Below are 15961 nucleotides of genomic sequence, written 5' to 3'. Positions count from 1 at the left end.
ACATGGACCTATAGCTTAACGTGAAATATGAACCACTTGAGTTCAGCTGAAATTGAATAAAGGTTACTGCGTGAGGAGTGTATGTACTGAACATATACCTACAGGAGAATTCAGTATTATCTTCGATGATACCTACACTATTACTTATCCCTTATCACTTCAGCGATATATCGCTTACTTAAAAAACTAAGTCTATCGGCTGATGCACACACCTTTCATGCACGTAGATCAAGGTTCGGTTTTCGATGGGAGAGTATTGCGCGCTTTACAGTTGTATGGTTTTAACATCTCCAACAGTATTCGTAATGTTTTTACTCACCTAAGCACCTATTTTATTCATCTTCGCCTTAGATATTTCAGCGATCGGCTTGTTACTTTCTTATGCACCACTTCTTCAAGGACTTCCGATTTTGCGTTGTTTGAAGAATCGTATTACCGGTAGCATTTGTGCAGATTAGACCAAATTAAGAAAACTGTCTTCTTTTCACTCTTAATGCATTTCTTTTCTAAAAGAATTACTGAAAGCTTAATGATGTAATGGTCCTAGTTTTCTTTCATTCTCTGCTTTTTGTTCAATTTTATTGGATTCGGACTCAGGAGTAAAATCTGGTATATCTAAGTTGTACACCAAATACTTTTTGGGTTACGTGTATCAGTGGTCAAGAAACAGTTTTATTAGAATAGCTACACTACCTTATATGTATAATTTTCTTTTTTCTAAAAGTTCATTGTTACAGATGGACAATAGTTGTATTCACTGATTTTAAAACACTTGCACTACCTAATACATAATGTGCGAACGAAGTATTACTTTATAATTTCATTAAAGAATAAAATATTCCATAAATTGGCTTCAATGGTGGTTGATAAAACAAGCCTTTCGAAATCAGTGAATACAACTATACTGTATCTAGAACGATGAACTCTTAAATAAGAAGTAATACAAAAGTTAGTGTTTTCTCATAAAATTGTTTTTAAGCGATGTTGCACGTAAGCGTAACAATTCTTAGTGTACAATTTTGATATACCGGTTCTAATTCCTAAGTTTGGACGCAGTAAAGGGGAGCTAAAACAAGTAGAGGAGAAAAGAAAACTAGGTCATAAACCCTTCAGTGTTTAGTTACTTATTTTAAGTAAAGGAATAAATTCTGAGTGACTTGATGTTTTATTCCATATTACAAAAATACGTTATGAGTGACATTGGTGTTTGAATGATGGGTAGAATTTTAATTTCTTTGTGATATATAAGTTGGACTTTATTTTATCTAAAAGATGATGTGATATAAGAGAAAATATTTTTAAAAAATTCAGTGCGTTTGAAAAAAAAAAAAAAAAAAAACGGAAACTCGTTGTAGGAAGTGCCTTACTTATATACGATACTTCTAGCTCCATTTAATACTTGAATAACTTCAAAGTGCACTGATTAAGTCAGTTTTGGTTAATACTCTATTTACCATACATAGATATTAAAAAATCGTTAAAAGATTGCTATCTCATCTTCTACTCATTCTTGATAGAAAATTGTGTGCAGTTAAACATATCATCTTGAAAAGTCCCTGTTGACAGGTACAAACATGTTTTATAACAAACAGAATTTGAGTTAAAAAGGTATCCTGAAGAAATGCAAGCTATAATTTTGTCTGAAATATTGATGAACATTTGAAGAAAAAAAAAATATTATCATAACAATAATACATCACATTCTCTTAAGTTACGTATAACGTTCTGAACATAAACTTCGTACTTAGAAATTCGTCAATTGGAATTCGACCTCTTGTACTGCTTTTCGATTTCGATTATGCTTTATTTTTGTTATTGACATTATCACCATTGAGATTTTTTTGCTCATATGTTGTATAAATAGTAGAGATATTTACAAAGAATGACAAGATGTGGTGGCGATTATGTTCGCGATGCATATCATTTGAAAGTTCTAATTTTATGTTACGTTACAAAATTATAGATAGAAAGAAAAGAAAAGAAAACATGTAGACTTGGTTCATAATAACTATTTCTCATATCTAGACTTGGTTCATATTAACTATTAACTTAACTCATTGATTCGCGCCTTCAGACATATACTTAACAAAGATAGGAGAAATCTATGTAAGGAACTAAACTGACACATGATGAACTATGGTATACGTCGATATAGTCATTTATTTCATTGCCAGAAAGTTCGTTGTGTACTTACTTCTTCTGTTATCATTGGTGATTTTTCTAAGAACATTTACTTCTACTTTTACATCTTGGGCGTTAATCATATTTTGAAAACTTTATTGCGTAGGTATAGTAACCAGTAACCTCCTTAAAGAGATAAAACATTATTGCGTCAATGGATGTACAATTACTTGTACTTTTGTAAAAATGGATGTACTTTTATAAAAATATTATTCGTGTAAAGAACAGTTGTAGACATGTTTAAAATAACATCATGGATTCCACTTGAAATTATTTGTAACATTATCAAAATGGTATAGATGTACTGGATGGTGACTTTGACAGAATAAAAATAACAAGAACTGTTATATTGTTCTGCATATTGTCAAAAAAATTATTATTATAGAGGTATATTGAACCTATTATCTTTTTGGATAATTTAAAATTCACACAGCTCATGTGACTCATTGTCTCAAGGAAATTTTTCCTATATTCAGAATATCAACGTGATTCACAATACACAAGTAAAAATTTATGATATGAGCTGGTAATCTTCTATGCCTGATCAAAAGAATACAAAAACTACATCCACCGTATTAAAGCATGCTGCTTCTCCATTAAATAAGTGACCAGCTGCTTCGACACTGTTCACCCCTGGCGAGTCTCTTGCTTTTACTTGCCTGATGTTTTTATTTCCTTCTTGTTTTTAACCTTCGTGATTAAGCCTCCAGGGGAGAATTGAAGGCTAGGTAGTGCAAAGGACTTGAGGAATTACAGTTACTGTAATATGATTCTATACACGCACTAATCTTTTTCTTTACAGTCTTCAGAGTATAACAATCGTCACAATCAATCGACGTAAAAAGTAAAAATGGAAAGGTTTCTCAGGAATGTGGTTAAAATAGGATTGAGTGCTAATTTTGATCCAAGCTACACAACTGAAAATGTTGCTCAAACCATTATCATCTTACGATGCGAGGTTGGCTATCGAAACATAGTAATGTACATGGACACGGTTAACTAGTTTGTAAATATTATGAAGTGTGCAGAAATTGTTTTACTTTGTCTTAAGATCAAAATTATGTTAGAAAAGTAATGTTGAAATTTCGCCTTCGTGTTTATGGTGTTCCTGTTTTATTATAATGAAGATTCTTGCCATTTCATTTACATATATTAATTTAAAAAAAAAAAAAGGAATCAGTATGCGCGTCCATGTGTGAATAAGCCATAAATTTCCTTACCAAACCTAGAAATCGAGAAAATTTTTTAAGTTAACAGAAAAAAGGAAGAAAAGCTTTCATACCGTGCTGTTGTGCGGTCATTAACGAACCTTTCAATCTTGAAATTGAAAATTTTTGGACCATAAAAAAGCTGTAAATTTGATTTAGTTTGAGTGGGAACTCTGTAGGAGTCATAGACAACTCAATCTAATAGACCACATACCATTTCCTATATTTTTCCCCTTTATTTTTGTCCTCGTGTATAGAAGTATGAGCAAGTTTAGATTTTTATGTACCTGTCGATTTTTTTAAATGCTTCTAAATAACAATGTATTCTCATTGGTTATCAACTTCTTCATGTATAAAAGCAACTCGCCAACTAATGTGATATATCTTGTAATATTACATCATAAGATTTATTTAATTAATACTTCGCTAAACTTATGATCCTTGCATGTGGACATTTGATATTTATTGTTTTCGCTTTTATCATTTTGCAGAACTTAGATTGACAGCACTATACCGCGAACTGCTCCGGTATCTGAATCTCAAGAGTTGGCAGTTCATTAATTACAAAATCATTCAAGATCACTTTGTACTATCTCCTTGTGGTCTCCTTAACCAGACCACGCTATCAAATCTCTGCTCGCAAACAAGCAGAATGTGAGGAACTCTGTTTTAGGTAATGATATTAAGATGTCAGTATTAAGATACAATGTTCTGATAAATGACTGGTGCAAGCTGATTATTTATTTCATTCTTTATTTTATTTCATTGTATTTTTGAACTTACATCAGTATTTGTATGTAGCATGGAGATACCTTATCGACACCCATTCACTGTTTTTTCTCCACAATCAAACACTCCGATATAGGACATCCTTCATCATTACACTATATAAAACATATTTGTAGGTATTCTTCCTTATACAGTCTTACTTTCATATTAAAGAAATAGTCGTATAGTGCTGCCATTGAGTGTTACTCACACAGAACAGGGGAAATCAACTTTCCAATCGCATAGTTAATGCGTTGAAGAAAAGAAGGAAATTAGTTTTTTCAAATGTGGGCATATAGGAGAAAGCAATTTTATGAGCGCATTGAGGCTCCTTCTGACAATAATATTGTTTTCTGAACTTCAGTTTTACTGTTTCTGTACAGTGCTTAAACATAGTTTCTAACGAAGTACAAACAGATGAGTTGAGTCAAGAGTGGAAATTGTTTTCCTTCCTTGTTCTTTCTTAAGTGACACTGGCGAAGAAATAAAGAAATAAAAAGAATAATAAAAAAAAAAAAAACTACTTTTCTAGTTGAAGTACCAATATTTCAAACTTTAGTTCCGAATTGAGATCAAGAGTATCTACAATTCTGATTCTTCTTAGTGTAAAATTATTCTGTAAACCTCGAAAACTGCTAGATGGTTTCCGTAGAATAGTTGTACCTTTTGGTATACAGTATAAATCCGGTTTTATACTTTTCAAGGGACTTAACAGAAAAAGAGTAATTGGTGGGAAAGCTTTTCAAGCTATATATAATTAACAGTATATAGATTTACAGAGATTATTTGCGATTAGTTTAAATATCTAGCAGTTAAGAACAACATTAAAATAAACCATTTTCAGAATATATTTTGTACATCTAACTGTTAGTTATTTCTGTCTGGCTATGTATTATCCAATTTGCATAGCATTGGAAGGTATTCATGTAATACTATTAGTACTTTTGAAGTTCAATATACAGTTAACTTTTTCCTGTATCCCAAGTTCTTTTTTAAATTTAATTAAAGATCTCTCCTCTACATTCGTTGGTTTACAAGATGTGAATGACGAAAAATTAAATTTTTCCGTAACGTAGCGGGGAGTGGAATATATTGTGAACGTAGAGAAACTGAAGAGGCCGACAAAAATGGTGAGAAAACGTGAATTCTGAAAACTGGTATGTATCTTAATAATTACTAGGATAAATATTAGATACATACTTGCAGATTATTCTATGAATTAATAAATAAACAGAATCGATCAAATTCAAAATTACTTTAACCTGCTACCATAAATCATGATTATAACCATGGCCATCTTGAGTATGTGACACGTTTGCTGTAGCAACACTATTCTGCGTACGAGTTGCAGGGGGAAAAGATCCTTATGCTAGCACTTACAAGTAGCATGTTTATCTGTTTATTTCTTTATTATTTATTTATTTGTGTGTGTGTATATATATATATATATATATATTTTTTCAGTTACAGGGTTTCTAGCAGTTATGCCTGGATACCTTAGTAAATTAAGTACGTGTCATCGCTAAGATAAATAGGATGTGTAACTTCCAGTTTCCCCAAATACAATAATCGAAGAATTCAATAGATTATGCTTAACGTGTGACTCACCGTAAGTTTGCAACAATAATTGCTTCTTGTTTAAGTAAGAGTAGAATGCAAGGCCTAAATACGAGTATAAAGAAGTTGATGTAAACACAGATCAGTAATGTAGAATTTGTACGTGAAAGTGATTGTATTTTGTCTTACTGTACATAAAGACATACGAGACGTGGTCAAAAGATACGATGAATAATTTTACCATATTAGAAACAAAGTAATAAGCTTACATGAAATTTGAATTAATCTCCTTCAAAGCACTGTCCTTGGCTAGCAATGCACTTATCCCAACGTTGAATCCAAGACTGGAAGCATTCCTGGAAGGCTTTTGGAAGGGCGTTCAGCTGCTCTGTCGTAACCCTCTTGATGTCAGGAATGGTGTCAAAACGTTTTCCTTTAAGCACAGTTTTAATTTTGGGGAAAAGGCAGAACTAGCATGGTACTATATCCGGAGAGTACTGTAGATGTGGACAAATACCAATATTTTTATCGGTCAAAAACTCTTGTTCGTCAGTCAAAAGTCGGAGAACGAATTTCGCACCCACTCTTCTCATTGGCAAATCGGTGGTTAAAATGCTAAAATTGTGAGATGCTAAGTTCTTCGGTAAGCTCTTAAATAGTTATTCGCCTGTTTGAACGAACAATTTTTTGCCACTTTATGCACGTTTTCTTTTTTGTGGTTAATTGACGTCCCGAACATTGCTTGTTCTCTACCGATTCATTTCCGCTTTTAAATCGTTCATACCACTTGTAAACAGTCTTCAGAGTTACAGCATTATCAGCATACACCAATTCAATATTTCGTAAGTTTCTTGGCACTTATCTGCAACTTGAAACAGAACTTAATATTCCGCGTAGTTCGAAATCCATGATGCGCGACAGATAGGGTAAACACGACCTCCCTCTAGCGACTCTGGACGCGGACTGACAAGTCAGAACGTGTTTCATCTTGACGCTGGCTGTTTCAACGGATCAGCTATCGAACAAATTACATCAAATGAGTGTAGCGTCAGCAGTTGTTGCTTAAAAGAAAAACAAAATCGTATTTTTGATCACACATTGTACCTGAGAGACGTTTTGATCCCTGCATTCAAAATTCAAAATTGTGAGATTGTAGATGTTCGTTTTCTTTGGATTTTGTTCGTTTGTTGCGCACTGAATAAACTTTTTTTTTTTTTTTTTTTTATTGTCGTATTTTCAGTAATAATTCTATTTTATGTATTTATTATCTACACTGTACTAATAGTTTACAGTTCCACGTTAATTGAGGGTCCAATATCTTATGTTAGTGGTTTGGTCTATGTAATTCTGTTAATCGTGAATTACATTTAACAGGCTTCGAGCCGTATGCTTTAGCTTGAATTAATGAGGAATGTGTTCCGGGAAGATCATTGGGCTATATCTGTGTTCCACGTTCTGAGTAGTGAATGAAGTGAGGAAATACATTGACCGTTGTTATATGCACTACAAGACAAGCCCATTTCTTTCGTCGTAAGGTAGTTCACAATGTAATTTTACAATTCAGGCACTAAAGAAAACTAAACATAATAGATTTATTTTATTTTTACCCGATTATTTGTCATAGATTTTCTTTCATTTATTTATTTATTTAGGAAGTATCGTAGTAGAATTGAGGAGTTTGATGTAATAAGGGCGTAAGCCCTACGCTTAAAAGGTTACACCCTTTTTGCATCAAATGCATGAGTGGATTTTATCATGCTTGTTAAGCCTCGTGTCAAAATTTCAACTCGATATCGGAATAAAATGCTGCATATTACATTGTTTTATGTAAGAAAAATTCCACTTAAATTTTCAACATCATTTTCTCCAAATGCATATTTCAGACTTACGCCCTTATTGCATCAAACTCCCAATTAATATTTAACTATTTTCGAGGTTTATTTTTAAAAATAGGTAAATTGAAGTATTAGGTTCACCATGCTTAAAACTAGCCGTTTATGCAAGATGTACATCACTAACAATTAAAGGACTAAGGAGGGAAACGAAAGTTGGCTTCTGACAGGTTGACAGAACACGTAGTATATTGGAAGCGCTGTTGTCAAACGCTCTGCAACTAACTTAGAATGTTTTACTCATAATTAGAATAATACAAAAGGAATATCTGATTTCCAAATAATAACTATAATAGACCTTGGAATATTAATATTCTACAAGAAGATTAAAGAAGAGTTAACACAATTTTCTAAACGTATGCATCTTCAATATTTCTCTTCATCTAATGCAGAGTCTTCATAATCTTCTAATACTGAATCGAATCGCAGTTGGATTCGAACACTGTGTTAAAAAGAAGGTACTTTTTAACCTATTAAAATATACTTTAATTGAACTTCTGCCTTTATAACTTAACAAGGATATTTTTCAAACACATCTACAAATTATAGTAAGTTACTGCTTCTGTGTACTTCGAATACAAATTCTCGTGTAAGAGTCAAGTAAAAGACTTTTTCTCTGAGTGTAATTGGAAAACGCATGCAGAACAGAAAATTAAAACTGCAAATGATTTACTAAACTTTGTTTCATGCTAACTTAAAAAAAAAAAAAAAAAAAAAAAACCTTTTATTTAAACAGCATTAAACAGAATACGTGAGTTAAATAAAGTGTAAAAATGTTTGTGAAGCCGAAGCTGTCTTTTACTGTCTAGAAATCGAAGGCAACATAATTGGTTCCCGAAATAAAACTAGGAATATAATAATACCAGTGTGATTCCCAAGACACACACTATATAAGTATTAATTATTCTTAATATAATTGCTGTATGATCGTTGAGTGATAACTATTTGTTTTGCCTAACCCGTGTATAAGTTTCTTTTTTTTTCTTGTGATATTTTTGCATACTAGAATGTTAGTTTCTCGATATTTTAGAAATGGTTTTCATTGTTTCCAAACCTTTTTCTGTAGGCGAGTTGCAGTACAAAAAATTGTCACATTCCTTGTAAGCAGCAGAGAATGAAGAAATTTATTGTTATGTATGATGTGCACAAGCCTGGAAGAGAGAATGGAGTCAGTTGGATATCAATCTGTGGTGCTTGTGATCAGTTGTGAGCATCCATTTTGATATCTTGGTGTTGTTCATTGAAATCAACGAACTTACGCAAGCTGGAAGTGTGAACGAGTTCGCAAGTGCGACCAAATAGAACATTCACGAAATTGAGAACATGATAAAAATTCTATTTTTGAAACAAAATATACTAATTGGTAACTTTAAATTTACTTAACATGTATGATAGACAAAGCACTTCATATTTACTTAAATCAGTACTTATGGAATTTCTTGAAAAGTTTCCACGTATTGTTAACGTTTATTCAGGTTCACATGAAACTTGTCAGGTATAATGTAAGCCTGCCATTTGGTCAGTAGAAATCAAAACACGTATTTATTGGTAAAAAAAATCGTCGGAACTCTTGCAATACCAGTTATTTTTCCTTCTTTTATAAAGGCTTTATTTGAACAACTTGTTGAATTTATTGCCCGTTTGTTGCAATACGTTCATGGTGTGTGGTATTTTGTATTCCTTTTACATGTAGGCTGATAACTAGTCAAGTATTTCTTTTTATGAATGATCATTAAAATTGAGAAAAACAGGTTTATAATTATTAGAAAGTATCTGGGTATGTTCTAAGTTAAGAGCTAAGATGTAAGTTCCATATTAGCGGCACAAATCTGAGATGACATACATCATTCTCTGTAGTGTATAAACTTGTTAAACTGCATTTAGGTAAATGTAAATAATTAGTAGTTTATTATCGAAAATTAGGATTTATTCCTGCCTATAAAGGTAATCAAGAAAGTTCTGTACCTTTTTCACCTACCACCTTCGAACATCGATATGTCATCTAAGACGTACCTGGACGATCAAAAATAGTCCCCATCAGCATCAACAACCCTCTGTCAACGTTCTGGAAGGTCATGGATTCCATCGTAATAGAACTTGGTGGGCCGTAAAACAAAGGAGGTATCAAGTGCATTTTGCACCTCTACTAGGAATTTGAACTGGCGTCCTCTAAAGTGATTGTCCAAGGAATGGAACAGGTGATAATCGGATGGTGTAATGTGCGGAGAGTATGGCGGAAGCAATGGTGTTTCCCATCCAAGGTGTAGAATGGTGTCCCGGGTCATCCTAGCCATGTGGGGCTTAGCCTTGTCCTGTAACAGGAGGTCCCCTTTGCGATTCAGAAGTGCTGACTCCAAAGTTTTAAGTTTTTCTTCAACACTGCTCAACTGCTGACAGTACACAGTTGCGTTGATGCTCTGACCAGGTGGTAGCAGTTCCAGATGCTCGATGCCGCGAGCAGTCCACCAAACACACAAGGAAGACCTTTTAGTGCTGTGCTGGTTTCGGCTATTTTGAAACCAGTTAATGGGATAGTAACGAATAATAACGGCGCCGTGGAGCTTCGTACAAGACCCACTTCTCATCACATATCAACACCGTGTTCAGAAATGGCTCCTCCCTCAGACGAGACAGCAAAAATACGCAGGTATCTGCTCGCGTTGCCTTCTGGCTCGGAGTCAAATTATGTGGGACCCATCGACTCAGTTCGTAGTGCTTTCCAAGTTGTAGGTGCTGCCGAATGGTTTCTCCGCTTATACTGAATTGTAGTCCCAGTTCCTCACATATCTGGCCACTGTTCGCCTGAATTGCTGCCTGAAGATCTTCATTTTGTACATGTGGTGGTCTTCCCGCACGTGGTGCGTCTTCGGGTATTTCGTCACCGTCTTTAAACTTGTTAAAGCACCACTGCGCTTTCTACGTAGTCACGATACCCTCACCAAAGGCGTGGCATATTTTCCGCCGCGCTGCAGCGGCATTTGACCCCAGTTTGAACTCGTACAGCATACATGCTCTTGTGACATTCTGTCCCATGTTCACTCTGTCGTTACGCAAGTTCACGGTGTAACTGAACTGCCACAATCACATAGTATGTTGGATATACCCATACCAAGGACTAACCTTTGCCTTATCTCCATTCGCATTCAACTTACGCTGTGAGGGCCAATTGAACGCAGATCTCCACAAAAAGTGACAGATCTTTGTTGGTTACCTTTATAATATTAGTGAATACATTTACGTTTAGGTGTGTATGTTACACTTTGGATTTGGTTAGTATTTCTAATATGTTTTGATTGGGAATAGCTTCAAACGTCACCATATTCTTTGATACCAATGAGTCATGCCGAACATCTCATTTCCAGAATTCAATATATTACCAAAATCTATTGAATGTTTAGAAATGTATGTATAATCTGCACACTCTTCGAAGAAAGAATGGAGCTAGTTGAAAATCAATTCGTAGTGCTTTTAACCAATTATTAGCATCTGTTTTGATATCTTACTGTAGTCCATTGATATCATCGGTCTTAGACAAGCTGGTTTGGAAGTGCATTATATGATTCATGTAATATGTTCTTCTTTCTGGTTAGATCATTGGTTCATATCAGACAGGACATCATCATCAGTGGAAAGTTACTTACATTTTTTAACGTACGTTGTAGTATTGCGAATCCTTTACGTATAGAAACGTCAAAGGTCTGATCATATACAAGTAATGAGAACAATGTTATAATTCCTATCTGGTTTTATGCATAAAAACATCAGTTACATTCCCTGAATTTAATGGCTTCCCATCTCTGTATCTTTTTTACCACACGTGTGGAAGGCGTCATAACCGTCAGCACGTCAATCTTTGTCAATGTACCGCAGCGATCACCATGTTGTATGTGTGATGTCTTTCCTTGTGGTGTTTTCCGCAAAGTGGTCACTTTTGACGAAGAGGTCGCCACGAAGTCCCTGAAAACATTGTTGTGAACTGCACCCACTTGCCACTTCAATCTCGATCCACGCACGTCGTTCGTTTTTCCGAAACATATTGTTATGGCGCATCAAATTGCCTTCTCTAGAACATTTGTTTTGACTGAATAACACACAGTCGTTATCTCTCGTCATACTTGATCGTCTCACATTCCCTTATCACCTGCGGAACTCCTGTAGTGCTGAGACACATCCTTCTGACGTGTGAACAGTGTTGCCATTACTTTTCTATCTAAGCTCTGTATTTGGGAAAGTATATAACTTTTTTTTTTTAATTTTATCTTTTTCATCAAGTAAATATGAAATTGTGCAGGTCTCATACACTATAAATTTCTTCACAGACAAGGATTAGAGAAACGAACATATAAAATACGAATCATTTGATATAAATTTAATTTAAGAGTATTAGAAGAATTATGTCAGTATATCTCTGAAATGACCACTTCCTTCGAGGTTGAGATGATATATTGTTGTTTTTCTGATATTGCTTAGTTTTCGTGTGTATCAATGAAAAGTTCAGTTGTGAAACTACAATCACCTTAAATACAAATTATTTTAACGCGTAATAACTGAAATCATCAATTTTAAATGTAATTGAATTAATTCATAAATTGAAGGAAATGTTTGTATTATGGGTAAGTTTATTAGATATTGTAGTATCTACATCTTTATTCCTTATTACATAAGTTGCATGCTTTTGGTGTTGGTAACTTTGAACAGCGATCACCATGTTATCAACAGTATACGCAACAGTATGAACAACATTGCGTACAATTGTTTGCTTAGGTTGAAGAAAAGAATTATGACACCATAAATTTATCTGTGAAATAAGGTATATTTACCATACATGTTTTATAAGGACTTCGGATTTTTCTTTTCTACGTTAAAATACATGGCTCAATCTCTGAGGTTATTGACAAAGGAATATTTAGGGCTCGCATACTCATTTTTGGTGAGATGTCGTATTGTAATTTCAGTATTTTTGATTTTTATGTGTTGTGTAGAATTGAAGAATCGGATCGTGATAAACAAAATATTGTAGTATTTATGGTTTAGTTTCATTACTTTTTTTCTTCCATCTTCTGTCTTAAGTTTCAGAATAGAAAACAGGCGTTTCAGTAAAATCCATATAATCTTGTACCCAGGTATGTAAGAATTCTGAATATGTAAGATTTTCTCAGGAAATCTTTTTTTTTCTTTCTTTCTTTCTTGGAATATTGAGCTATAACACATGGCGAAATAAAATTCCACTATATCTGTTTTTCTGGCTCCTTCCTTCTTACGATAGATATTTTGCTCATGTTCATTTTTGTTTTATACTTCAAAGATAATATACAGTATCTACAAATTATTAAACATATAGGGTGTTTCAAGGGAAAAGGGCAATACTGTGAGAAACGGTAGTATGACTAATTCTAAACAGATAACTTCATATGGGCATTGGTCCTATACTCAACGGTTTGAGAGCTATTGGTTGTGAACCACTTTTTACCTTAGGCTGCTTATTTCTCAGTCTGTCGTCACTCTACAGCGGTGAGACATAACGCACTTAAAATTTGATGGGATGACTTTTCCAACGGTATGCAACTTGTTGCAGGTAGTGTGTTTGAGAGGGAAGTTATAGAGTACACGTAACATTAATTTAAGATTTGTTTAAGGGAACTGTATGGTAACGTTGATTTCCAATTTCCTTCAATAACTTCCCTTCCAAAATTAACTGCAGAGTGAGCAATAAGCAGCATAAGGTCAGAAATAGTTCACAATCTGTAACTCTGAAGCCATTGAGAATAGGGCTCATATTCAATTAACTTTTTTGCTTAGAATCACCCATGTTGACATTTTCCAAAGTATTCCTCTTTCTCCCTGAAACACCATATATACAAGCTGCTTTTCCACGTATTTTATCGCTTTGTTGAAATTCGTATTTTACCAATATCGAAATGTTATTTTTGTTCATTCTGTACGTGATCAGAAAGACTAAATCATACCTATTCTACGTTTCTTCGTCATAATTTAAGTGCTTTATTAGTGTTTCATAAATATTTAGAAAGTATTTATTTCACATCGCTTATGCTTAAATATTACCAATATGACTAATTTATTTTAGTTTTTAATTTTAACTGGATCTTAAGTTCTTTATTGTAATCCTTGTGCAAGAGTTTATAATCAATTCGAACATTTCATCATTTCCTCAAGCTGAGTATATTTGGAGGATGTTATTAAAAATTTGCGAAGCAAAAATATAATCTGTATCATTTACTAATTTACTCTAAGTTTACTCTAAGTTATCTATACCCTATCAGATATTTAGCGAGAAACTTCTAGTTGCCAATGAAGTATGCTCAAAAGCATTCGACGAAAGAAAGCATTGAATTACGATAAATTTAAATAAGAAAATAAATTTAGCCCAAGATAAGAAAATCTGAGTCGTATTAAATTGTTTGCCATTTAAAAGTTTCATCTACAATATTCGTGTTCAGTTTTGGTGGTACTAATCGCCTTTTCACGTACATATCTTAGTAGTGCCTCAAGTGCTTCTTCTTTGCACGAGTAGAACATTGTTTATGCAAAGACTTGAAAATAAACAAGTCAATTAGATAAATAGCGAAAGCCAAAGTCAGCTGCCATGCACGGGAACAATAAGATTTATGCAATTTGAAAATAAAGAAATAAGTGAAATAACTAAGAGCAACGTCAAAGAAGTTGTCCCTGTCGATTTCAGGACCAGCTGATATACCCCTTCTTGCGTAAGCTGAGGTTTAAGTGTAGTTAAGGAAGACCAATACCTGGGCCGATGCCGTCTGTGTCCATTTATGTGTTTGGCTTCGTGGGTAACTTCTTTGGCATGGGCTGCCTTTATGCTTCCACTGCATTGATTGGGCTTTGGTCTCTGGCTCATGGTAGTGTAGCCAAGTCTTTTCGCCAGTAATGAGTTTGGACATAAAGCCTTCTGGATCCTGTCTGTAGTGCTCCATAAGATAACTTCTCACGTCCTTGCGTTGTTGTCTTTGTGTTGCACTAGCTAAAAGGAAGGGAAACTTATCTCAGTAATACAATACATATTGACAAAAGTCACGTATCTAATGTCACAAACTCAGTAGACGTCCAACAAACAGGCTGAAGCACCCAGTCATTCATGAAACAGTGCGTTGTTGAACAAGGTCGTATGAAAGTGTACAATGAAGAACACACAGTTACGATTTATCTTTCTTTACAAATTAAAACGGGCATTGTGCCAAAAAGAGAATAATACAGTTGTTTTGATATGCTGCCTGTATTCTTGCCCTGTCTGCCACATGCACCGGCCGTAAATGCACGAGGCTTTGTCCTCTCGGGTCCCTCAACCAGAGATGGCAGAACACACAAGAAAAGTGTCGCACTAGCTAAAAGGAAGGACAGAAATATATAACAATGGGCGTCTCTGGCTGGGGGACAGTGGGACGTGTCCTCCTTAATATTGTGTATAGCAGATGAAAATGATCACAAACTATTTAGATCTATATGGAAGAAGTAATGAAATATGCAGCACAAATTAAAAGTACATGTGCTGTTAAGTATTAAGTTTGTGTGACTGAAATGTCTGTGTGATGTGTGCCGCTTTCAAAGAAGAAAATAGAACTACAATTCCTGATTTGTTGAAGTAGTCTCGGCTGCAGCCACACACTTTTATCGGCTCAACCAAATGACTCTATTCCATGATCAAAGAAACCTGGAGAAGTTGATGGCGAATTGAGAAGGGAAATCGACAAACTCAAGGAAATGCACAGTAAACTTAAAGGTGGCGAGTGGAATTAAAACTGATAGAGAAATATGACAAATGAATATAGAGATTAATTCCATACAAATCGAAAGATAGCACGGGAAATATTATTATAACAGTGTAGAAATTAAAGTTCTAAAGGTGGAAATGAGGCTTCAATGAGCGAATTGCAGCTTGATGAAGATGGAAATAATACATTAAGAAACTATGCCAGCAAAACTAAACTGTGTATTTTAGGCATTGCAACGAACAATGAAGTAAACGAGAATTGCAAATGAACTACAATGCTGAGGACAAGTTCCAACACACACAGCGAGATGAAGAACAAAAAGTAAATAATATATCACCTATTGAGTTTATTAAGAATACAGAAAAAAGGGAGAAATAAATATTCGGAATATGTTATCAAATGCAGAGACTCGTCATCATAAGACCTTTTAGATAGGGTTTAAATTTTATTAACAAGAAAATGAAATATGTGAGAACTAACAATTACACTGGCGAAAATCAGAAAATCGAGTACGAATTCATAGGCTTGGTCAGGCCCATGCTGGCTTACCGGGACGTGTCCCGGTGCGCCCTCCGAAACATCACAGTATAAATAAAGGTACAAGTTT

The 15961-nt window shown here is 34.3% G+C and overlaps 1 long non-coding RNA gene across 1 annotated transcript; it reads left to right on the top strand.

Annotated features, from left to right (window-relative positions):
- Nucleotides 1-3452: 3452 nt before the first annotated feature.
- On the top strand, nt 3453-13815 carry LOC145693714 (uncharacterized). The gene is made up of 3 exons (XR_014132819.1): nt 3453-4062; nt 5622-5766; nt 8673-13815. It is a non-coding gene; the product is annotated as an uncharacterized LOC145693714 (long non-coding RNA).
- The last annotated feature ends 2146 nt before the right edge of the window (nt 13816-15961 follow it).

This window comes from Thermobia domestica, chromosome 8, assembly GCF_964235325.1.
Source record: "Thermobia domestica chromosome 8, izTheDome1.hap1.1, whole genome shotgun sequence".
Classification (NCBI taxonomy): domain Eukaryota; kingdom Metazoa; phylum Arthropoda; class Insecta; order Zygentoma; family Lepismatidae; genus Thermobia; species Thermobia domestica.
This window is presented reverse-complemented; position numbering and strand designations above follow the sequence as displayed.